This window comes from Sorex fumeus, unplaced genomic scaffold (genome assembly GCF_029834395.1).
Source record: "Sorex fumeus unplaced genomic scaffold, SorFum_2.1 ptg000131l, whole genome shotgun sequence".
Taxonomy (NCBI): Eukaryota; Metazoa; Chordata; class Mammalia; order Eulipotyphla; family Soricidae; genus Sorex; species Sorex fumeus.
Genome location: NW_026606188.1, coordinates 18,946,222 through 18,971,176, shown reverse-complemented (window position 1 = coordinate 18,971,176; position 24,955 = coordinate 18,946,222). Strand labels below are relative to the sequence as shown.

Below are 24,955 nucleotides of genomic sequence, written 5' to 3'. Positions count from 1 at the left end.
AAAAACGCTTGATCTAACAGACCCAGCATCTCACTGAAAACAGGAGACTGAGATTTCTGGCCCCTGGTCTTCCACTCGGTTTTGTGACCCTGCACAAGTTGCCAAATCGCTCATAGCTTCCCTAGGTTGGGGATGGTGCAGGTCTCCAAGGCTTCCTGCCACTTTGGGACGTTTTCTGCACTGACCCCTGCTGTGGGCCATATGGCTGCTTGGTCAGGGCCTGCCATCTCGCCACTCCTCCTGTCTGCAGTGGGTCTTGGGGCTCTCCCCCGCCCTGCACCTTCCCCAGCCTGCAGTGGCACCCTAGACGATGCAGGGGACTACTCGCTGTTCTGTCTCCATGTCAGCAATGGCTTCTTCCAGCTCGTTTCTGGCTTTGAAACTGGATATCTGTCCTCCCAAGTTCTCTAGATCACAGAGCTGTCCCCACTATGCTAACTGCCCTCACTGTGCATCTAGGAAAAGTCACATCGTAAAATCAAATAAGACATTTCTAGTCCACAGACTAGCTTATTGATCTGTGTGTGTGCACACAATCTTTGTTGAGTCACAGGCCCCTTTAGGTGGATCCTGATGTTGGTGCACCAGTGGGTTTTCCTCCTTCCTACATGATAGGAGAGTCTGATTGATCTGAATTGGCTCAGAATTATGTTCTCATTCTCTGAATCTGCAAAACACCGTTGGATACAATACTGGCTAAAAAACATGCATTCTGAAAACTTTCATACTGTGGCCAGGACGCTGCATTGCACACATGCTGCTGCCTGGCCCTCCTGGCTGCTAAGCTGTATACCTCCTGCTCCCGCAATCTTCTCCACCTGTCTTGGAAGCATCGAGGTGTGTGGTTGGCTGTGATTGTTTCTGACAATGCATTTTCTTAGGGGGGGTGGGGAACATCCCCTGTGGTCCTCAGGAGTTCGCCTGGCTCTGCTCAGGGACCTCTCGTAGCAGGGCTCCAGGGACCACATGTGGCACCAGGGATTAAACTCTGGTTGACCCATGCAAGGCCCATACCTTACCCACTGTACTCTCTTGCCGACCACCCAGCAGTGCATTCTCAACTATGTTGCAAGTGACTTGCTACCTTGTGCTGCTCTGGAGACTAAGGGGTAACTAGTGCTTGTTAAGGCACTGGTCCTCCATGACCTCCGAAGAGTAGAGGAACACTAGCTGGTTTGGCATCTTGTCCAACATACTGCTCCTTTGCTTATGGTGCAGCCAGAACTGAAAGTCCAAACCAAGTCATGTTTGGGACAACCATTCTATTGTCCATCTTCTGCAGGTTGGCCCATCCAAATTTTTTCTTTTTATTAGAAGTCACTATAATCCAATCACCTTTGATCAAGAAATCCATGCAGTGAGTTTCAAGGATAGACTGCAGGGCTTACCTAGCATGTGCTGGGAGCCAGTTGTGATGGTTAAAGTGAATAAATAATTTGTGAGTAAATTATCATGCCCAGCTGTTATCCTGCCTTGTAGCTCAAGCCATCCTCCTTTCCCTTGTGCTCTTCATTTTGAGAACTTATGGCAGCATTTAGGGAAGAGTTGCTGTTTTTTTCTGCTATTGTAACAGTGAAGACACAAGAAAACGGAGTCCACAAGTGAAAACCAAGCCAGTTATACCCATGCTGCAGAACAAGTGTGGTGCTTAAGTAGGTGACTGATTGTTGTACGGCTGAGGCATGTTCGATAAGTTATGGGCAGTTGTTGGGATAAGACTGAGCCAGGAGCTATCATCATGGAAATGCCCCATGGAGCAGGGGCGATTGGCAGCCCCTCTGAGGCAAGAGGAGGAGGAGCACTTCGGGTGGGAAGGGCCCAGTGAGTGCAGTTTCTCTGAATGGGGTAGAGCCATGTGTGCAGGCTGCTGTCCTGTTTGGGCACCAGCTGGCTGAAGCTGGAATAGTGAGAGAGTACAGGGGGTATGGGTATTATGCTCTGGGGAAGAGAGACTGGGGGGGGGCAGGAAGAAAGTGAGCAGAGACCCTGAGAGGTGTGGCTGCTTCTCCAGCACCCACTGGCAACTCAGAGCTGTGTGCGTAAGGTCGAGGCCATCGGTGTGGGCTCCTGGAAGTGCACCTGCTAAGTGAAGGTGAGAAGTCAAGCCGTAATCCTGTTTGGGGTGGCTTCTTACATGGGAAATAACTCACAAAACCATCACTGATACTCCCCTAGGTGGTTTTGCAGAGCCTTTCTTTAACGGACTGAGCGAAGTTTTAGTGGAAGGAAAGGGAATTTCAGATGGTTTTCTATGAAAAAGAGGTTTGTGAGAGCATGTGACGATACCAGTGTGACCTGCCTTGCACACAGCGAGTTTACATCTGTAGCAAGAGACTAGAAAGCTGAATGTGGGGAGCTTGGAAGTCACTTTGAATGGTTCCTGAGTCTGGCCCTGCTGGAGGGGCCCTAAGGCAATCAGGTGGAAGCTTCTCGCCCGTGGTGTACTCTGGGACCCATATGGACTTGTCCCATGAGGAGGACAAACTCAGTGGGGACTCTCGAGGCATCCAGGTCTCCAAACATAGATGAATGAAGATCGAGCCCAAGGCCAAGTTTCATGACTCCCAGATGAGTGAAGACCAAGCTCAGGCCGAGTTCTCTGACTCCTGGACAGAGCCACATATCCAGGCACACTTTGTCGTTGGTTTACAGATCCTCAGTCTTGCTTTTCTGTTTGATTCTTTTTATTTGTTTTTTTTTTTTTCCTATACCTGATGGTGCTCAGGGCTGACTCTTGGCTCTGTACTCAGGGATCATTCCTTGCGGGATTCGGGGACTGTATGGGATGCTGGGGATGAGCAGGGATCAGCCACCTGCAAGGCAGGCACCCTCCCTGCTGTACTATCTATCCGTCCCTGTTTGTTTTACTCTGTGAACAAGTCAAACTCATTCCTCCAGAGAAAGGACAACACAGCTGCATGCTGGTAACGCCCCTGTCTCAAAGCCTGGTTGCCTCTGTCCTTCACCCTCAGTTTCTCACCCTCACTCTGCCCAGCCACTCATCTGTAATGGTCTGTTTATTTGGAAGAATGCCTGGCTCACCCCACATTGGAAGCAAAGGGGGGTGGGGGACATCTCTCTCTCTCTCTCTCTCTCTCTCTCTTTTTAAAATTATTCTGATGTTTTAAGAAGTCAAGTTCCTTCCATTGTGATTGGGACTGTAGAATTGAAGTTCAATTTTGCCTCTAGAATTTTGGCATGTAGAAGGTAACCAAGACAGTTGTGATCACAATCATGAAACCCCAAGGCTGCTGCTAGATAGGGCTGCAGGGTGGCATGGAACCACCTGTGCCTTCACGGGCTCCTTGTTCAGCAAGGGCTGCATACTTGGAGTCACGGTGGGGGCTTTGTAGGAAGACACTCTGAGCTCCGAATCAGGGGCACCCTGGGGAAGACTTTTGCAAGATGCTCTTCGCAAAAACTTTTGCAGCAAGTACATTGACTCTGCTAACTGGGAGGTTTCTGCTTGGCAGAAAAGGGTTACTTATTTATTTATAGAAAAGGGTGTTGAATAAATAAAAATTTGTTTATACTTTTATATTAAAAAAAGAAGGAGGAAAGTGTGAATAGAAGAAATGCACTTGCTTGTAGGAGCAGGCTGGTCTCAGGTGAAGAGTTTATGTATTTATTTCTTGTGTGTTTTGGTGGCTGGAGGGAAGGGTAAGTGGTAGGTTCTTCTGAAGGAAGGGCTGGAGGCTAGAGAAACCTGTGAGAAGGTGAAGAACCTTGGCTGTTAATTGGAGACTGTTGGCCTAGTGCACACAAGCTCATCTCTCTTCTGATTTGTCTTCATTCTTTGTATTAGCCAGATACTTTAAGAGGCTACTGTTGGGTGGGCCTGGCCTGCTGGTGTGGTTGTACACCCCATGGGTGTATCGTGAAGAACCACTGAATGGAGGATGAAACTTCAGGAACTTCAGATTGATGGAGCCCAAGTCTTGCCTTTACAAGGCATTGCACCCAGTATTTCATGCAATTCCTTGCACACTTACCTAACTTATTCGGCCTGACGGAATAATCACCACTGCTCTTGTCAGGGGCAGGTATTAGGCCTTGTGAGGGAAGAGGGGTGAACATGGCAAGAGAGACGCAGGACATGGGGGCAGGAAACAGTTAAAAGGAGAAGAAAAACGACACTAAGGAGTAGAGTGTCATTGCACAAATCTGCACCCATGGTGAATCTACACCCAGTGTGAATCCTCTATTCTCTTTAAAATGGAGACTAACAGGAAACTGAGTTCTTAGAACTTGGCAGCTCTGTTGGTCGACTTCTACACGGAGAGGACTGAAGGTGTGCTAGGCAGTTCTTGGGCCTGGGGCAGCTGTTAATTTTCTAGAACACACTAAACTAATACTCATAGATCTGACTTCAGCTTGTTCTTTCTCTGGTTCTTGGGCAGAGAATTGTTGGGATCATGTCCCGTTTATTGAATTATTTCTGTTACTCACTGTTATGGATGACCTGAAAGTGTCTTTTTCTTTTGCTGTTCCTCTTGTCACTCATTTTACCTACTTCTTGGGATCTCATTTTCCATATTTAACCCTCTTGGGGTGGAGTATTAAATCATGTGAACAACATCCCCATGCTGTAAAGCAGGGTTCTGTCCACTCCTGAGTCCTTGACTTTGTGCTCTGTTACATCAGTGAGTTATGGGCCAGCTTGATGAAGCAACTGGCTGGTGAGACCATCTAGCTCCCTCTCCATTCCTTAGCAGTAGTGCCACAGGGGATGGTTATTTTAGAAGCAAAAACTAAGAAAAGTTGCACTCTCCCCCAGGAGGCTGTCAATTCTGGTGAGATGCAGTTTCCCTTCTCTCTGTGTGCTCCTGTTTGAACTGAGGCACACAAAGACCTTCTCCTCTTGCACCTAATAAGAAGGCTAACCATGAGAGTGAGGCTTAGATTTCTGGATAATCCTACTTCCCCTGTCTCCTCTTAGTCTTGCTGTCCCTTCCTTTGTCTGTAGCCAGTCAGTAACTGCCAAATGTCACTCTCTAGGACATCCCTCCACCTTGTCACACTCCTTTAGGGTTGTCGACTGGGTTAATACATACCTCAGTGATCATAGCCTTCACTCTTTCCAGTCCTCCCATGGCTGCTGGGCCAAACTCTTCGTCCTCACTCTGATTCCCCGGGATATCATGAGTGTTCCTATCACGAATGTTCTCCTCTACCAAACCACTCGTGCAGTCTGGCTCTGTTCCAAGGCAGATCCTGGTGGTCAGTGTCCAGTGCTCCACCTTCTCTGTCTCACTCTCATCTTTCTGTCCTTGCCTATCCCTGTACTGCATTTGAGTGACCCACCCCAAACAGTGTTTGCACCCACACATGGTCCATCTTTTTGCTGGGGTGAATCACAACCAGCACATAAGAAACTCACCAAGACATGGTTCTTTTTTTTTTCAATCTCTGTATATTTGTTTATTAATGAGTAACAGTTGTTTCCTTTTTTTTTTTTTTACATTTTTATTAATGAAACACCAGACATGGTTCTTTCATTCAGTTCCATTCCTCACTGCTTTCATTTTTTTTTTCTTTTTGGGTCACACCCAGCGATGCACAGGGGTTACTCCTGGTTCATGCACTCAGGAATTACTCCTTGCGGTGCTTGGGGGACCGACCATATGGGATGCTGGAAATTGAACCTGGGTCACCTGAGTGCAAGGCAAATGCCCTACCTGCTGTGCTATTGCTCCAGCCCCACTGCTTTCATTTTGTGAAATTCCTATTATATTCCTTTTCATGTTCATGCTTGTCCATGATATCCACAATCTAAACCAAGGGTAAAACAGAAGTGCCTGACACATAGCCAGGCTGTGAGGCAGGAGAGATGCCAGGGACACTGGTGGAGGGCAGTGAACAATGGATCAGTTTTGGACATTTTGGACATTATTTGGAAATAATCATTAATAACTTTGTAATACACAGTTGATTCAATTAAAAAGAATTTGAAATAGCAAACTTCCTCAACTTCAGTTTTTTTTTTAAACAAAACAATGATTTAGTGCCCTCTGGAAATCTATCTTCTTTAAACAAATCGAAAGCAACCCTCGCCCTCTGTTGTTGTCTCCCTGGAGTCAGTATCACCCATTTGGGGAAACACTGCACTGAACGCTCCCCCAACCCCACCCTACCCCAACCCCTGTTTCTCTACTGACACAGTGAGGACTGATCCTCAAGCCTATCCCTCAAATAAAAATCAAGCTTTTCTGTTTTATTTTGGGTGAGGGGGATTCTGTGCAATGCTCAGGAGGCTCAGGGGGGACTCTTGCGATTTGGGGCTCTTGAGATAGTGGCTCATTGCAGAGGCCTGAGGATGCCTGGATGCCCGTTATAATCAGGGCCCTCTGGAGCTGCGTCTCCTGGTGCTTTGGAGAACCATGTGGTGCCGGAAATTGAGTATGGTCGACTACATGCAAGATACACAGCTTAGCTGTTGGGCTGTCTTCCAGGCCTACTTTTCTGTATTTTCCCCCATCCTTTTTCTTCTTTGGGTGATTTTTGGCTGTTTTTCCCTCTCTATGACCTATATAACCAGTGGTTTTAGATGATTATGTATGTGCTGATGATTCTTCACTGAGTATTTCTGCCTGAACCGCTGACCTGAGTTACAGGCAAGTATTCAGTGGTTCTGTACCCAGTATAATATATAGGGTGCTTGCCTTGCTCACAGCAGACATGAGTTTGATCCCCGGCATCCCATCTGGTCCCTGTGCCCACCGGGAATGATCGCTGAACTCAGAACCAGGAGTAACCCCTGAGCACCACTGGGTGTTACCTGAAAACCAAAAAAAAAAAAAAAAAGGTGCCAGGACTGGGCGTGGTCCCTTGGGAGAAGGGAGATTCCCTCATGATGACCTGTCTGCAAGGGTCAAAGCAAGCAGTCTTTAAGCCACCACACAATTCCTCAGGACCTCGGTGTGGCATTTTTTTTTTTATCCAGAATGTAGTTGGCAGTGTTCAGGACTTTGGTTTCTGGGCCACACCTGGTCAAGCTCAGTACTTATGAATCACTACTGGAGCCGGAGTGATAGTACAGTGGGATGGGCATTTACCTTGCACGCCACCCATCCTGGTTCATGGAGTGCAGAGCCAGGAGTAACTCCTGAGCATCGTCAGTTGTGACCCAAAAAAGCAAAAAAAAAAAAAAATCACTACTGGTGGCACTTGTGGGACCATATGTGGTGCCAGGGATGGAACCTGGGTCAACTGCATGCAAGGCAAACGCCCTCCCCACTGTGCTATAGCTCTGGTCCATCAGCAGTGTCTGTTTCTTTGCTGTCTTTCTTTGCATCTTAAACGGAGAGATTTTTCCCTGGCTGGGTGCCCTTCCCGACTCTGCTCCCTGTCCCCGAATGGAATGCCACATTGTCACCTCAAGGCAGATTGTACACCTCCTTGAGGTGTACAATGCCATGGTCCTAAAGCCCAGCCATCTGCAGGGCAGCCTCATGCCCTGCCTGTGCTTCTTTCCTTTGCCTGTGTCTCAGGCTACCTTTCCGTGCTTCCTTCTCACAGGCTGCCTCTGAGTCCACCCTCCTCCCAGAGGGCTTCCATTGATCTTCCAGCTTTCAGAGTTGCTGCTGTTCTCTGTCTGCCATTGCCTTTACTTCAATTTTTTTTCTTCTTTTTTTTTTTTTTTTTGGAGAGGGGCCTCTCCCAAGTAATGATGTTATTTGACCAACCAGAATGGGTGGTTTCAGCACCGGGGCCTGAGGTTGTGCTACTGCTGGTCCTGACAGAGCCGGGGCCTCCAGGGCTTCACGTGGTGCTGGAAATGGAACCGCCAGGATCCCACATGTGGCTACACTCACCCAACCTGGTCTGGATTGTTAACACCTGTTCCCTGCTGGTGAGAGGCCCCTAAGGCGTCTCCCACATGTCCACCTGATCTGTTCCTGTGACACAGCTGACCTCCATGTCCCACTTGCCCCCTAGGTCTTTGCCCTTTAGTTGGGTCCCTCCCATTGTTCCTGCCCACCCTGAGTATATCCAGAGGCCCAGTGAGACTATGAACCCTGTACAGGGCTTTCCCCTAATCCTCTAGAAGGACACCCTCCTCTTAGAAACTTTAGCATTTGGTAGCTTCTCTTTGGTTAGCTAAAGCCTTTCTTTGTATTTCAGCTTTATTGTTTTATTTTGTTTGGTTTGGGGGCCACACCTGGTGGTGCTCAGGGATTACTCCTGGAGGGCTTCAGGGGACCATATGGGGTTCTGGGGACTGAACACTGGTCAGCTGCGTGAAAAGCAAGCGCTCTATCCACTGTCCTATCTCTCTGGCCCTATATTGTAGTTTTCAGGTACACCTTATGATTCTTTGTCTGCAACAAGACCCCTGCAAAAAGGATTTGTTAGCGAGGGCTATAACTCAAGTGGTCGAGCCATTTGTCTAGCATGTGTGAGGTTTGATCCCTGGCACTGAATTGCCTCCTCTCCTTTTCCCTTTTGACGATAAACCTTTTGGGCCCACAGTAACTCAGGGAATACCCCCCCGTCCCCCCCCAAAAAATTAAAAGATGTAAAGACTAATATACCTCTCTCCTATCATATGGCAGAGGATGATTAATAGTTTGTCTATTGGGTGTCTTAAAGAGACCTTAGCTGAACTTTTAAAAATTGTATTTGGTGACTAGCAGGCCTGCTCTAGAGGATCCTTCTTTGTGCCTCGATGGGATTTTGAAGTCCTGCCATAATGTGAGTTCATTATTCATTCTCTGCTGATTTAACCTGTTTAAATGTGTACATTGCTTCATTTCCATCACTTAGGGATTGCCTCAGTAGAAGTTAGCCCAACCCTCCTGCCAAAGTGCTCAGTGGCAGGCATGAGGAGACCCCATTGGCCTTAGATACTGTGGACAAGGTTTTAAGACCTACAGACTTGATCTTCTGCATGTTTGATTCTAGCTCGCTTGGGAATGGGAAGTCCATAGAAGAACCATTGGCCCCCAGTTCCAATGGCTGTGTAAGTACTCGATTAGAGGACTTAGGTGTCCTTTTACAAGACCACTGCAAACCCCCAGTGTCTTTTGTTTCAATGTTTTAGCTCTTCCTGTGCTGCTGGAATCAATAACTGCCAATACTTCTCTCACAAATGGTTCTGCTTGTAGAGCCAGGTAGTTTGCATCTAGGGAGCTCAGTGAGATAAGATTCGAGCAATAATAGGAACAATTGCAAACATTTTTTGCACTTTCTGTGCTCTGCAGGTCTTGATTTAGAAGAATGTTGATTATAACCCAAGAAGTAAAATTGATTTCTCTTGGATATCATGAGGTGGGTCAAAGAGAGTAGATACGAACAGTTTAGTCTTCATTAGTTTGTCTGTCTCAGTGATTCCAATACACTCATTGGGGTTGCCAATAGGCTATTGAGGGACCAGTACGCACTTACTGAAATAAACATTGCAGGAACAGTTTGCCTTGAAAATGTCCCAGCTTTTTCCGCCTGCCGCATTCTTATACAGTCTGCATGTTAGAGGACAGTTGAGGGCTTGCGTGCCTCAGAGGTAGGGAAAGGGTGACTTGGGAACAGTGGCCTCTTGGCTATTAGTTACTCATGCCATTAGAAAGTGAGGAGTTGATTTCTCAGAGTCGTTCCTGTGGAGATTCTCAGTTACATTCTCTGCCCTCTTTGGAATATGAATGTATAAAATTTTAGGGTTGGTATCACTTACACTAGTGAAGGGAACTTGCCAGAAAAAAAATTTTTGGAAGAGACTGGTAGTTATTTTTAACAATGCCATTTCTCTATTTTTCTCACCCATCTATTTATACTGAGAACATAGTGCGTCTCTTCTCATAGGAACTCATTTGTGTTACTTTGCTGCATATTTGGTTTATGTTGTCCATCGAGATTTCAAAATGTTTCGTAGTGTATTTAAAGCTTTTTCTTCTTGCGATTCAGAGGTAAGATCAAGGCAGTAATATCAAGGCATAGTTGACGGCAAAAACCCTCCAGCCTCTCTTTGACTGGGCAGTGCTGTGTACAGACCTGATCAGCTTGGGCTGGAGTTCCTGGTTGTCACATCTTCAGAACAGTTACTTAATTCTCTGCCCCAGTGTGCTCAGTATCCTGATAGCTCTGATGGGTTAGCAGTAACTATGAGTAACACCAAGATTTATGCACTCAAAGAGACACACTGTATTTTCATTGCTTTTCTTATTCAGTACCAGTCTTGCTAAAGAGATATTTTATGATGAATGATCAACATGAAAACATCACAAAATAAATGCTTAAGAAATGCGCACATGCTGGCTACACATTCTGGGGGAAAAGGCAACTCAGACAGAGAAGGGAACACAAAGTAAAGGGCTCTGGGAGGACCCGCTAGGGTTGGGAGATGCTGAAAATAGACTATATACTGAACATGGTGGCCACTCCATACCAATATTGCAAACCACAACACCCAAAAGGAAAGAGAGAACAAAAGAAATGCCCTGCCACAGAGGTGGGTGGGGAGGGGGATAGGGTGGGGTGGTGGGAGGGATTCTGGGATTATTGGTGGTGGAGAATGGGCACTGGTGGAAGGATGGGTACCTGATCATTGTATGACTAAAACACAAACAAAAGTTTGTAAGTATTAACAGTACCTCACAGTGATTCACTAATAAAAAAAAATGTTTTAAGTAAATGAAAGTAAAAGATAAAAAAAAAAGAAATGCTTAATGACTTTAGCTACAATTACAGATTTTTTTTTTATTTAATTGGGATTTTTCAGTGCTGGACAAATAGTACAGTGGGTACTTGCATGCAGCTGACCTGGTTTGATCCCCAGTACCACATGTGGAGGGTTTCCTGAGCCTCGATAGGGTAGTCTCTGAGCCAGAGTAAACCCTCGTAAACCGACCTGCTATACTAGCTCTCTGGCTCTCAGATGTATATTTTTGACTGACAGGGCCTTCAGGATACAGCAAGCCTTTGGAACATTTGAGATCTATTTATTTCCAGCTTTCTTCTCCTTTTGTATTGTTAATGTCATATATTTTAATTGTGTATCTATTTTAAATTCTGAAGACATTACTAATAATGCTTTATTTGACCCATACAGTTATCCTTTCTGCTGCTCTTTCTGATTCCCTACCAATATTTTCTAGCAGTTATAGTCAGGATTTCATCTGTGATCATTTTCCTTCAGAGAACTCCTTCCTGTATTTCTTTAGTGGTACTTCTTTAGCATTTCTTTCTTTTTCTCTCTCTTTTTCATTCTTTCACTCACTGAGAGTTAGTTTAAAACATTATTTTTGTTAAATTGTGAGAAGGGCTTTCCCAGTAGTGTGGGAGTCCTTAGGTTCCCCCCAGCGGTGCTTGAAGGCCACCAGGGCTAAGGTACCCAGGATTGAGCCCAGGGCCTCCCATATACAGAGCACGGCTTCATCCCCTAGTGCCCCTTTGTATTTTTTGTTAAACACCTTTTTTCAGCACTGGATTCTAGATTGGTCCGTATTTTCTTTCATCATTTTGAACATAGCATTTCATTGTCTTCTGAATGCTGCCGTGAGGAAAGCCAACCTCTGTTACATGGCTGGCTCCCTCTTCTAGCAGTTTATTTACTATGATAAATTTATGGTCATATCTGTGCAAGTCTCTGAATATGGTACGTATTCTCGATTCTATGCCATTGTGTCTTTTGTCAGTTTAAACATTAATTCTACCTAGTCCTACCTCAGCTTTCCATTCTTGAAACTTTCTCACATTCAGCAACTATTCCTTAGATGTTTCACAGCTTCTCTTCCGGACTTCTCATCCTTTGGGGCATCAGTTTGGATAATTTATACTGACTTCAGTTACCTCTAATCTGCCACCAAATCCATTTTCATTGAGCTCTTAGTTTCACATTTTCTTTTTAGTTCTAGACCTTCAGTTTGATTATTTTAATAGATTTCAGTGAAACCTGGGGCTCAGGGAGATAATACAGGGGCTAAGGCACATTCCTTGCTTGTGGCCGACCCTGATTTGATCCTTGACTTTGCTTGTCCACTTTGGGTATCACCAGGTGTAGCCCTGGAGGCTACCAAGCACCACTGGGTGACCTGTGTAGTCCAGAGAACCCTTGCATTGAACTGCTGGTCTGTTTAGCCAAGAACTTCCTGGAGAGGCCTTCAGGTTTCCTGGGCACTGCTTAGGACCACCCCCTCCAACCCCTAATAAAAAGAGATGAAATTCTGTTGTCTATTTTCTCCCCCTCCCCCCCCCAGTGGTGGGAATCCAACCCTAGGGTCTCACACATGCAAAGCACATGCTTTGCACACCCCAGGCCCCTGTATCTGTTTCTGGTAGTAAAATAATCGTTACTTTAAAGGCTGTGTCTGACAACATCTATCTGGTCCCCTGTGAATCTGTTTCTGTTGTGTTTTTTCCCTTTGTGTTCAGTCATTTGGTTCCATGGCCTAGCATATCTGGGAAGTTATTATTATTATTATTATTATTATTATTATTATTATTTCATTTCTTTTGCTTTTGGGGTCACACCTGGCAGTGCTCAGGGGTTATTCCTGGCTCTGCACTCAGGAATCACTCCTGCAGTGCTCAGGGGACCATATGGGATGCTGAGATTCCAATCAGGGTAAGCTGCATGCAAGGCAAATGCCCTACCCATTGAATTATTGTTCCAGCTCTGTAAGTTATTATTGAAATTTATGGAGCCTGTACACTGTTACCTTCTTCCCAAGATCATCACTCGTGTTTTTGTTTTTTTCCCTTCCACACACATCTTGATCCAATAAGGAATGGAGCTGTTTTGAGATTGGGTTTCATTAGTAGTGAGAGCTGACTGGTATTTCATCTTTTGCTCCCTCCAGAGTTGTAGCAGCGAGTCTGAGTGTTTGTTATAATCCACCTTCCTTTGTGAGCTCAGAGTTACATTTTTGTTTCCCAGGCACTGTGAGATGGCGGAGAGCTTTGCTCAACCTTTCCCTCATGGTGTTTGCTTTCAGCCTCACCATCCAGCCTTTCCTGTCCTTCCCACCCAGCAGCGGTGTTCATGCCCATTGGACGGAGGAACCTGCAGAACCTTCTCATGCTTCTTTGCCACTCACTGCCTCACCCCTCTATCTTGCTTCTTCACACTAGTTGGCAGTTTGGACTTTGGGACCTTCTCTGCTTTGTGAGGCACTGGATGTGCTGAGCTGTTGGCTTCATCTACTTCATCTCTGATCTCAGTCCTCAAAAAAATTGGCAAATTTTTTTTTTGTTTTTGTTTTTCCTTTTTTCAAGAGAGTCAAAGCAGCTGGCACTTGCCAGCACTCCTCAGTCTGTTTCTTGTCATCTTGGGCCCTTGACTTGAATACCTTGATTGTTCACCATCACATCCAAATTCTTTCTTGTATTCTTGTAGTTTAACCATCTTTTATAGTGGTTCTGGTGGTGGGAAGGAAATTGAGCTGATACAGATGCCTTCATTGTGCAGGCAGCAATGAAATGGAAATCTCAGTTATTGATGTTTTGGAATCTATACTCGACTTATCTCCTACCTCCCCACAAACCCCAAAATATTTGGAGCGGTTTACAAGGAGAAGCACAAATAAGCAACAAAATACTCAAAATAAGAATGAAACAGTAAAAGTGCAGGGGCACCAGGGAAGGCAGAGGAAAGATAGATGAAGGTAATTATTAGGAGTGGAGAGAAAGTACAGTAGGTAGGGCCTTGCCTTGCATGTCAGCCACCCTGATATCCCATATGATCCCCTGAACCCCATTAGGAGTGATCCCTGAGCACAGAGCTAGAGTAAACCCTGAGCACTACCAGGTGTGTTCCCAAAACAGAACAGAAGGAAGGGGCTGGAGAGTGATAGCATGGAGGCAGAGGCCCTCTAGCAAGTGTGAAACCTCTAATGAAAACCCCAAGTGCCATGGCCAGAGCTGTGAGTCCAGGAGCACACATGTGAAACCCATGATGAAAGAGGGTCTCTCCAGACAAGCATTGTGGAATGGGGTGCAGCCCCCCCCCAGAGGACTTTCGCTGAGGCTGCAGACAGTAGGGTGGAGTGTGGGGACTCCGCAGCTGGCAGTGTTGGTCCTGCTGAGCGTTTTGCACCCTGCATGTGTGTGACCCTGAGCAGATACTGATTATTAGAAATAACAGCTGTGAATGGTTTTCATATGACTGTCCTATTTTGTCCTGCATTTCCTTGGTTTAAACAGACACATGAACTTTATGTATGTTGGGGAACATGAGGCATGGAAGTTGGGAATGGAGAAAAGAGATGATGTAAGTAGAAACTATTGTACTAATTATTTTGTTTTTACTCTTGGGCAATTTATAATTTTTAAAGGGAAGTTGGCAGGCCCTGAAGGGCTTTGAGACACAGAGTGGATGGATCTAGTGCAATCAGGGCATTATAGTGTGGTTCTAGGCCACTCAGTTATTAGAATAGCTGATGGTTGGGCATAGAAGCCCTAAAATTGCTACACAAGTCCCACAAGTGGGACCCGGGGCTGAGATCTCCAAGCCTGCACGGTTTGGGACTGGACCTGTCAGTAACTAGACAGTTACACCCTCCAACTGCCGTGTAACCCCAACAAAGGCCAGGATCCAGAGATTATCACAACAAGCTCCCGGGAGAGCACAAGGCAGAGTCTCCTACCCTGTGTCTGACTATCCTCGCCAGGGCCCAACAGCTGAAGACCTGCAGGCCCCAACCAAGGCCTTACTGGGGCCACTCTCCACACACTTGGATAAGCCTCAGACATAACAGAACTGGCAGAGGAACCCAGGTGTGTGAGACCCGGGGCTGAGATCTCCAAGCCTGCACGGTTTGGGACTGGACCTGTCAATAACTAGACAGTTACACCCTCCAACTGCCGTGTAACCCCAACAAAGGCCAGGATCCAGAGATTATCACAACAAGCTCCCGGGAGCGCGCGGCCTGTGGCCGCGTGACTATTTATTTACTTTCTCTAAATTTTCAGGATACCTTAAATATCCTTAAATATCCAACCCGCACGGCAGAGCCTGGCAAGCTATCCGTGTTCTATGCCAAATAGACCAAATTGATATGCCAAATCCAGTAATAAATAGATCTCATTTCCCTAACCCTGAATATGCAGAATCGAGAAGGATATGGAAGGAGAGGCTGATAAAACACCAAGGCAGACATAGGCTACCAAAACGCAGAAAAACAAAAATGATTGTCTGTACTTTTAATGCTCGTACCCTGGCATCTGCTGCATCCATTGAAGACCTTATGGTACAAGCACGAAAGATCAAGTACGACATCATTGGTCTGACCGAAACGAGAAGACATCAATTCCATCATGCTGTTTTCGACACTGGAGAAGAACTGTTCCTTGGAACATGTGATAAAAGAGGTGTCGGTGGTGTCGGTATCCTTGTCAACACAAACTTAGTCACGAGCATTGATTCATTTGAATGCCTAACAACCCGAATCGGACGATTACATTTGAATAAATGTGGCTCACTACCGGCAGTTTCTATCTTTGTTGTCTATGCACCAACATCCAGTTATGGTGAAAGAGAAACTGAGAAATTCTACATGGAGCTGGAGAAATTCTATAAAGAAGATCACACCTTCTACAAGATCATTGTCGGTGATTTTAATGCCAAGATAGGACCAAGAAGATCAGTCGATGAACTCCACATCGGAACCCATGGCCTGGAATGGAACGAACAGGGTGACAGACTGTCTGAGTTCATCATGTCAACCAAAACCTTCCATGGTAACTCACAATTCCAAAAGGCTGAATCTAAACGTTGGACATGGGAGTCTCCCGATGGACGGTTCCACAATGAAATAGACCACATCATATTCAATTGGCGGTTTTGCCTAACCGATGTTGCTGTTGTCCCAAAATTCCAAACGGGATCAGACCACCGTCTTCTTCGTGCAAAATTCTACCTCACAGAACGAGGAGAAAAGAATGCAAGGTTTAAGAAGAGGACTCCCAGAACAACCACCAACTGGGAACTCTTTGGCTCTGTTGCGGCAACATGGGAAGATGCCGTCATTGACAACATTGATGAGGAATACGATCGAATGATTCAGCACCTCCATGATTGTGCAAGGAATGCCAAGAGAGAGATAACCACAAAAAACCGTCTTTCTTCGAACACTCTTGAACTTATTCGCCAACGTGGCGTGGCACGTGCCTCAGGCAACCACAAGCAAACGTCCGAACTGGCAAAACAGTGCAGAAAAGCCATCAAGGATGACCTCAAAAACAGGAGAGCAGCAGTACTGGTAGATGCAGCAGAAGCTGGGAAAAACATTCGTAATGCCCGCCTGTCCTTCACCAACTACAAAACCAAGATGACTGCCCTCCGACATCATGATGGATCTATCACATCTTCCAGAAGGGCAATGGAGAAGATTATTCAAGACTTCTACTCAGATCTCTTTAATAGCCACATCCACTTGCCCACATACCACATACCACATGATGGATATGTCGTTCCCAATGTTCTCCCTTCCGAAATCCAACATGCCATCTCGTCGGTAAAGAAACAAAGAGCACCTGGCCCAGACAAGATCAGACCTGAACACCTGAAGAACTTACCATCAGTACTCATCAATACATTGGCTCGACTCTTCACACGCTACCTGTCTGAATGCAAGGTTCCATCCCAATGGAAAACCAGCAAGACTGTACTACTATACAAGAAAGGAGACATCCACGACATTGGCAACTATCGCCCAATCTGCCTATTGTCTGTCATCTACAAACTATTCACTCGAGTCATCCTGAATAGGATTAGCAGAACACTAGATGAAGGACAACCATGTGAACAAGCTGGATTCTGAAAAGGATTCAGTACCATTGACCATATCCACACAGTAACCAAGCTCATTGAGGTATCTCTGGAGTTCAAGATGCCACTCTGTCTAACGTTCATTGATTTAAAGAAGGCCTTTGATTCTGTTGAGACGGAAGCGGTCATAGAAGCCCTAGCCAATCAGGGCGTACAAACTCAATACATCAGGATCCTTCGTGAGCTCTATTGCGGATTCACTACCAAGATCTCACCATTCTACAAAGAAGTAATCATCTATATCAAGAGAGGGGTTCAGCAGGGTGATACCATTTCACCAAAACTCTTCAGTGCCACCCTCGAGAACATCATGCGACGGCTGGAATGGGAAAACATGGGAGTGAAGATAGATGGTCGGCAACTACACCACCTCCGCTTTGCTGATGACATCGTTCTAATAACACCAAACATCAACCAAGCGGCACAAATGCTGAACGACTTTGACCGTGAATGTGGAAAGGTCGGACTACAGCTGAATCTTGCGAAGACAATGTTTATGAGAAACAGCCTTGTTCCTGACGCTCCATTCGCTCTCAACGGAACCACCATCTCCGAATGCAGCAGTTATATATACCTAGGTCGAGAAATTAACATGATGAATGACCTGGCACCTGAGTTGCGCAGGAGGAAGAGAGCGGCTTGGAATGCCTTCAAGAGCATTGAAGAAATAACTAAAAGGACAAAGAACCTCCAGCTACGAGCACATCTCTTTGATTCCACTGTTCTTCCTGCATTAACATATGCCTCAGAGACCTGGACCCTACGAAAACAGGATGAGAACACTATTCGGGTCTCTCAAAGAGGAATCGAAAGAACTATGCTTGGAATATCACGATTCACTCAAATGAGAGATAGAATCCGGAGTTCTGATCTTCGTCAACGCTCAAGAATCAGGGATGCTGTCTCATTTGCCAAGACATCAAAAATCAGATGGGTTGGACACGTAATGAGGTTTACAGACAACCGCTGGACTAGAGCCATTACTGATTGGATTCCACGAGACATCAAAAGATCACGTGGACGCCCACCTATAAGATGGTCAGACTTCTTCGTCAAGACCCTAAATGATCGGTTTGAGGCTCTACATGTTCCTAAAACGAACAGATACCATTGGGCTACGCTAGCACGCAACCGGGATGAATGGAGACGTTACTGGCACCCGCTCGAATAAATCGATGAATAACGGGGATTAAGTGATTAAGTGATTAAGTGTAGTATTGGCGTATCCTTATTTTATCTTGAGTATTAGACACACTGGGTTGTCTATGGTAATTGGCATAAGTGGTACAAGATATCAATCTGATCAAGTTCTTATTTCTATTTTTTTTAATTTGCATGTTTTTTTATAAAGTTGTTCATGATAATTTCAGTGTTCCTACACCATTGCATCATTGCACCTTCCCATTACTGTTATTTTTAATTTTCCCAATTACCCCTCAAGTCTACAGTTGCCCTCCACAATTTATTTTATGTTGCTGGTTATGAATAATTTGCTAAAATGTTTCCTTAGAAGAAAGTTACTGAAAATTGTTGTATCTTACCATGGCACCATTAAGCCATTAAGTATAAGAGATTACTAACCCGTTGCTATAGGTTAAGCTTTGTGTGTTTATGTTTTGTGAATCAAGATTAGTTTTGTGATTACTTTACATCCCATCCAATGTGGTGTGTTACTCCTGGTTTATCAGTGATGTAGAGTTTGAGATGTATAGTTATGCACACCAGGAAGTCCAAAATTATTAACAGGGTGATAAAGCTGAAGTTAAATTTTTTTTACTGGATCCTGACTTTGGGGTGTGTACATGATTGTCAGGGCTTCCAGAAGCACAGGGAAATTGGGGTGTGTTGGGGGGGGGGTAGCCCACCTCCAACTCTGAAAGCCTGGAGATTTTGGTCACAAAACCCGCATACCTGAGTTTTTCAACAGATTAATTTCTGGATGAGGCTCATCCCAAACATGGTGTCTGGCCCTGACCATGGCAGCGGTTATGGGCTGTGGAGCTGTTTGGTTGCTAGGGCTCTGTTTGGGCGGATGATGGGCCCACTGGCCCCTTTTTGGGTGCCCCAGATAACAGCCTAACACAGGGTCCAGAAACATCTCTGCAACTTGTTGGTCTCTTTTGAGATGTATTTATGAGCCTCTGATCATGGCCTGTGAATGAGCTTACTTGGCGCTGGAGGTGGTTTTATGGGCATGATTGCCGTGGCTTCCAGAAGTACAGGGAGATAGTGGGAGGAAGCCTGTCCCCGAATCCATGAAAGCCTGGAGATTTCAGTCACAAAGACATAGACATAAAACCTGCATACCTGAGGAATTCAACAGATTCATTTCTGGATAAGGCTCATCCTGAGCAGTGAAGTTCAGTGTAGCCCAGCCATGAGCCAGGTGGCGATTGTGGAGTGTGGAGGTATTGGGCTTCCAGGGCTCTGGGTTGGTAGGTACTGGGCCCACTCACCCCTCTCTGGGTGCCCTGACTACTCAGAGCTGCATGGGGTCAGGAAGCATCACTGTAAGTTCTTGTTTCTAGGAGAAAATAATACAGTGATCAATCACCAGGTTCTTTCTTTTTTTCCCCTTTCCTGATACTAAATTATTATTTATTTTATTGACCCGAGTTCGATTCCTCCGCCCCTCTCGGAGAGCCCCGACAAGCTACCGAGAGTATCTTGCCCGCACAGCAGAGACTGGCAAGCTACCCGTGATGTATTTGATATGCCAAACACAGTAACAACAAAGTCTCCAATGGAGACGTTACTGGGCCCGCTCGAGCAAATTGATGAACAACGGGAAAGACAATTGTTATTGTTATGGGTCACACCTGACAGTGCTCAGGGGCTATTCCTGGGTCTGTTCTTAGGAGTAACTTCAGGTTTTGCTCAGGGGACCATATTTAGTGCTATGGAACAAACTGGGTCTGTCCTATGTGAGGCAAGTGTCTTATCTACAGCCCCTCCTGATACTGATTTTTTTGTTTTACTTATTTTGTATGTTTGGGGTTTACACCCAGTGTTTCTCAGGGCTTACTCCTGACTCTGTGCTTAGGGATCACTCCTGATAGGACTCGGGACCATAGTGGTGTTGGGGATTGAACCTGGATTGGCCACATGCAAAGCAAGTGCCCTCCCCACTATACTATAGCTCTGAACCCGGGATACTAAATTTTAAGGGGATTTCATGATAGGCAGTCTTGTATCAGTGAACACACTGCTGTGTCCTCAGAGGGACTTCTTATGTTCACATAGGATCACCCCAGCATAGTCCTGGGTGTCCTGGGGCTGCTGGGGCCTGACAGGTGTGGAGTTCAGCTTCACAGAGCAGTGCTGCCCAACCCTGGTGGTGTGGCCCACACCCAGGCTTCTGCTGCTCTGGGCCATGTGGTATCAGGGATCACACACGGGGCCTGTTGCTTGCTAGCCAGAGCTCTACCACTTTAGCTGTCTCCTCAAAAACAAACAAACAAAAAACACAGAAAAGGCTTTTCTATTTAGATTTCTTATGCTGACCCCTGGGAAAAAAAATAAAATCATTATATTAAGTTGATACTCAGCATAGACTATTTATTTATGTTGGTATTGGGATCAGACCCAGGACATTACACATGCAAGGCACACACTAGAAAGACATGTTCAGGGGCCAAAGATAGTCCAGTAGGTAGGGCTCTTGCCTTGCATGTGCTGACCTGTGTCCAATCCCCAGGCACTGCATCTGTTCTTGCCAGGAGTGATTCCTGAGAGCATAGCAGGAGTAAGTTCTGAGCACCACTGTGTGTAATACCTGCCTCCCCCACACCCCCAAAAGACCTCCATAAGCAAAAATAAATGACAAAGCCCCCCCCCCCCATACAAAAAAGACAATACTATATCAGATAGCAAAGTGTTTGGGACTCTTGAAATATTGTTTGAATATGGAAAACAGAAAAAGTTTTTTCTTCCCTATTTTCTTTCATTTCTCAACCATTACAAGAGGTTTTGACAAAAATTTGCAGTGTGTGGCTGTGTAGAATTATTTTTTTCTTTGGAAGAGCAATATGCTCTGATTTTGACAAAGCATTTATTTTTTTAATAACATTGTGATTTAACAATATTAAAGGAAATCTGTACTAAAAACCAGATTGGAAGTAGCAAGATAAAATCCTGTTATCAAGATCTTAAATCTTGTTTTACCAGGACCAGGAGCATCGCAGTTCTGCATGCAAGAAGCAGTGTTTGGGTTCATATCTTTCTGGAAGAGAATTTGATCTTCCCAGCATCTGTTCATACCTGCTTTACTTTTCCCTGCAGTCCTATTACCTAGGCAGTGAGGAAGGCACTTCTGTAGGTTGAGTTGAAGCATGGAGGCAGGAATGCCTGAGGGAGGCCAAGGGAATGGAGAAAGACTTCATGGAGGAGGTGCTAGGAAGTCATTCAGGGGAGAAGATGGAGGAAGTTGCTGAGGGGAGGAGGCACAGAGTAGAGGTATGGCATCTCCTAGGGCACCCAAGGTCGCTGGCTAGCTGGAGTATAGAGAGTATATTCGGGAGAAGGAAAGAAGGTGAAGCGGGGTGACTGCTGTGGATTAGACTGTGAGTAACCTTGTGTGGCTCATTCATTCAGCCAGTGGCCAGTGAACAACCACTGGGTCCCAGGTCCTGTTCTGGGTGCTGGCTTGCAGGTTGAACACTTGCCTCCTGTGGGTGGGTTTGTTGTCCAGCACATACTCACACATACAAGCTCTGTATTGTGTGAAGAGCCAAGGGCTAAAGCCAGAAGCCCCCTTGCAGGCGTTGCAGACATCCAGGGCATGGGTTAGAGTGCCAAGGTAAGGGTGATTCAGTAAAATTTTTTAAAAAAAAAAAGATATTTCTAATGTGAAAAAAAAAAGGGCTATGCAGGTATCTGGGAGATGAATTAAATTTCACCACAGGCCATGGGGAGCCAGGGAAGACATTTTGATTTTGTTTGGGGGTCTGTATACTGGGCTTACTCCTGGCTCTGCATTCAAGGATCACTCTTGGTAGATTTGGGGAACACTGTGGGATACCAGTGCCTTACCTGTAGACTATCTCTCTGGCCTTTAGGGGAAGACATTGGGAAATTGATGTGATCACATGTGTGTATTTAAAAGGCAATGTTGACAGCACTCTGCATTGTTCTCTTCTGGGAGCTGGGTTTTATAGTCTCTGAGTCTTGCCCGCTGATGGGATTACACGGTGCCAGGGGGCCAGTTGGTGGGTGTGACCCTTGCCTACTGGAATTTGGAGGATCTGGGTGGAGGATGCTCCTGCCCCCGCGCCTGGCTGTCCTCGCCAGGGTCCCTTGGAGGGGAGTGGGTTGAGTTTCCCTCCCCGCCCCAACCAGGGCTCCGGCAGCCGAAGACCTCCAGAACCAGCCACCACCATGCTGAGACCACTCTCCACAAGCATGAAGGTACCGGCAGAAGAACAAAGGCATGCGGGTCCCGGGGCTGAGATCTCCAAGCCTGCTCAGATCGGGGCTGAGCATCCTCCACCCAGATCCTCCAAATTCCAGTAGGCAGGGGTCACACCCACCAACTGGCCCCCTGGTGCCGTGTAATCCCATCAGCGGCCAAGATTCAGAGACTATAAAACCCAGCTCCTGGAACCACGCGGCCACATTCGCAGCCACGCGACATCTTATTATGACATTTTATTATCTCATTCCTACTTTGGACAAACTGGCAGGCTACCGAATGTAACCTGCCCACGTGGCAGAGTCTGGCAAACTCCCCGTGGCGTACCCAATATGCCAAATACCAGTAACAATGATGGGTCTCATTCTCCTAACTCGGAAAGAGCCTTGAATATGGCACTTTTTAAAAAATCTCAGGGCTAGGACGAAGGAGACGTTACTGGGGCCTGCTCAAGGCAATCGACGAATAACAGGATGGTCGTGATCATGATCGTTGACAGCACTGGAGCTGATCCTCTCCAGGGCTCGGGGGGATACCTCTCAGGGGCTCTCTCCCACACCACTATGCCCACTCCCCATGAATCTCCTTTATTGAAGGATCCCGGTGATTGAATTAGAGGCCTGTTGACATTCCTGTGTCCTCATTACAGTTTAATGGGTGACATCAGCAATGATCATATTCCCAAACAAGGTCATATTCTGAGGCTAGAACTTCAGCAGACAAATTCTGAAGGGTGAAAGTGGGGACCACTCTTCAATCTCCAACAAAGAATTCAAAAGGGATAGGGCTCCAAGGGGTAGAGCACAGGCCTGGCAGGCCCTGAGTTTGATCACTGGCATGACACAGGACCTTAAGCTTTGCTGACCACTTTGGTGACCACTGCAGTGCCAGCCTGAGCACAAAGCCATCAGGTCCACGCTGCTGGGCTCAGGAATGCTGGGACCGGGCCTATAAAAACCAACACAAAATTGAAAATAGAGAAGCTCACACTTCACTGTACCATATTGCGTGACTGACTTGTCGTGTTGCGTGGCTGGCTATTCTGTACACTCCTAGCATGCTTCTTGTCCTGTTCTGTAGCTGAGGAAACTGAAAGTGCATCTCTCAGGTCTAAGTGAAATATTGGGCCAGAGAGCTGTCACTGTCACTGTCCTCCCGTGGTTCATCGATTTTCTCCAGCGGGCCCAGTAACGTCTCCATTGGAGACTTTGTTGTTACTGTGTTTGGCATATCGAATACATCACGGGGAGCTTGCCAGGCTCTGCCGTGCGGGCGAGATACTCTCGGTAGCTTGCCGGGCTCTCCGAGAGGGGCGGAGGAATTAAACTCGGGTCAGCCATGTTGGCTACGTGCAAGGCAAACGCCCTACCGCTGTGCTAGTAGAAGGATTAAGCACTTGTCCTGCAGGCAGCTGAGCTAGGTTTGATTCCTGGCATCGTTTATGGTCTCCTGAGCTCTGCAGGAGTGAGTGATCCCTGAGCACAGCTGGATGTGGGACCCAAACAAGACAAAAAGTGGCCTGATTGCAGACACAGCAATTGATTGCAATGCATAGAGTCTCAGAAAGGGGCTGGACAACTTCACTGGGTTTAGTGCACTACAAAATTGGGAAGTTCATTGCAGTGAAGATATCACATAGGGTGGCATATACCTGGTGCCGCCAGAAAAAAATGTACTCTCGGGGGTAGACAGTGGTATCTCCTGGCCTGGGAGTGGCCTTGTTCCTGACAGTGCCCAGCAACCACCAGAGCCCACTCTTGCCTGCAGGCTTCCCTCTCCTCATTCTGAATTTAGATCAGAGTGAAGAGTAGAAAGAAAGAAATGAACCAGAAAATAGAAAATTAATACTTAGTAGAGTCATCATATTTTAAAATTAGTATGTCAGATAACTGGTGTTAAATTATTTTATCAACAGACTGCTAGAGGATTAAAAAATCACTGATTAAAAAATCACTGAGCATCTATCACTGAGTCTGGTGTTAGGAGACTTGCCTCGGGTCGGTCTCCAGGGACAAGGGTTGAAATAGGGTGGGCAGGAATGTAAATACTTGGTTAGCTGTGTCTTTTTCTTTCACACAGATTGTAAAATATTTCCCCGTCACTTTGAGTGATAGTGGGTATGTTAAGTAGTGATAGAGAAAGGAAGAAGCTGTTTGGGTTTGTGGGGAGTCGGCCTTCCTGGGGTGGAAAGTGAGGGCCCTCCCAAGCAGTTGCCTAAGGAACCCAGAGGCTGCTTCCGGCCAGAGTCACTGCTCAGCCTCCCCGTGAGGCTCCTGCAGGCCCTCCAGGACCACAGTCAGAGGGACAGGGGATAGGTACTGTGTGGCCCCCAGGACCTCACTTGGAGGGACAGGGGATGAGGACTGTGTAGCCCTGGGTTCTCACCTGGGACTTGCTCTTTCAGCTACCTTTCTGAGCTTAATGAGCTTCTATTTATTCTTTATTAGTTTTCTTCTTGGGAGTTTGGGATAGATCTGGGCCTCCTGCTCATACACCCTCTGCCCAGCCCACAGGGACTTCTGTCCTGTATTTGTGATTCATAACTTACTTGTGCATGTTGTTAACCACATAATTACAGGACTTCGGTTTCAGGAAGCTCCCTTTTTCTGCTGTAAGCACACTTACCAACTCCCCTTGGAGAAATGCCTTTACTTAGGACATCGTGCCTTTAACTCCTTATCTTACACTGTCACCCCGGCATCAGCGCTATACTTGATGCCATGATGTAATCCCAGCTTCATTGCTGTACTGCCTCACACTTGATAAGAAGTCACACATCCCTC

General features: G+C 46.2%; 1 protein-coding gene across 1 annotated transcript in view; it reads left to right on the top strand.

Annotated features, from left to right (window-relative positions):
- The window catches only part of PTGFRN (prostaglandin F2 receptor inhibitor), an 88,604-nt gene that overhangs the window by 10,784 nt on the left and 52,865 nt on the right, over positions 1-24,955 (top strand). The window lies entirely within an intron of this gene.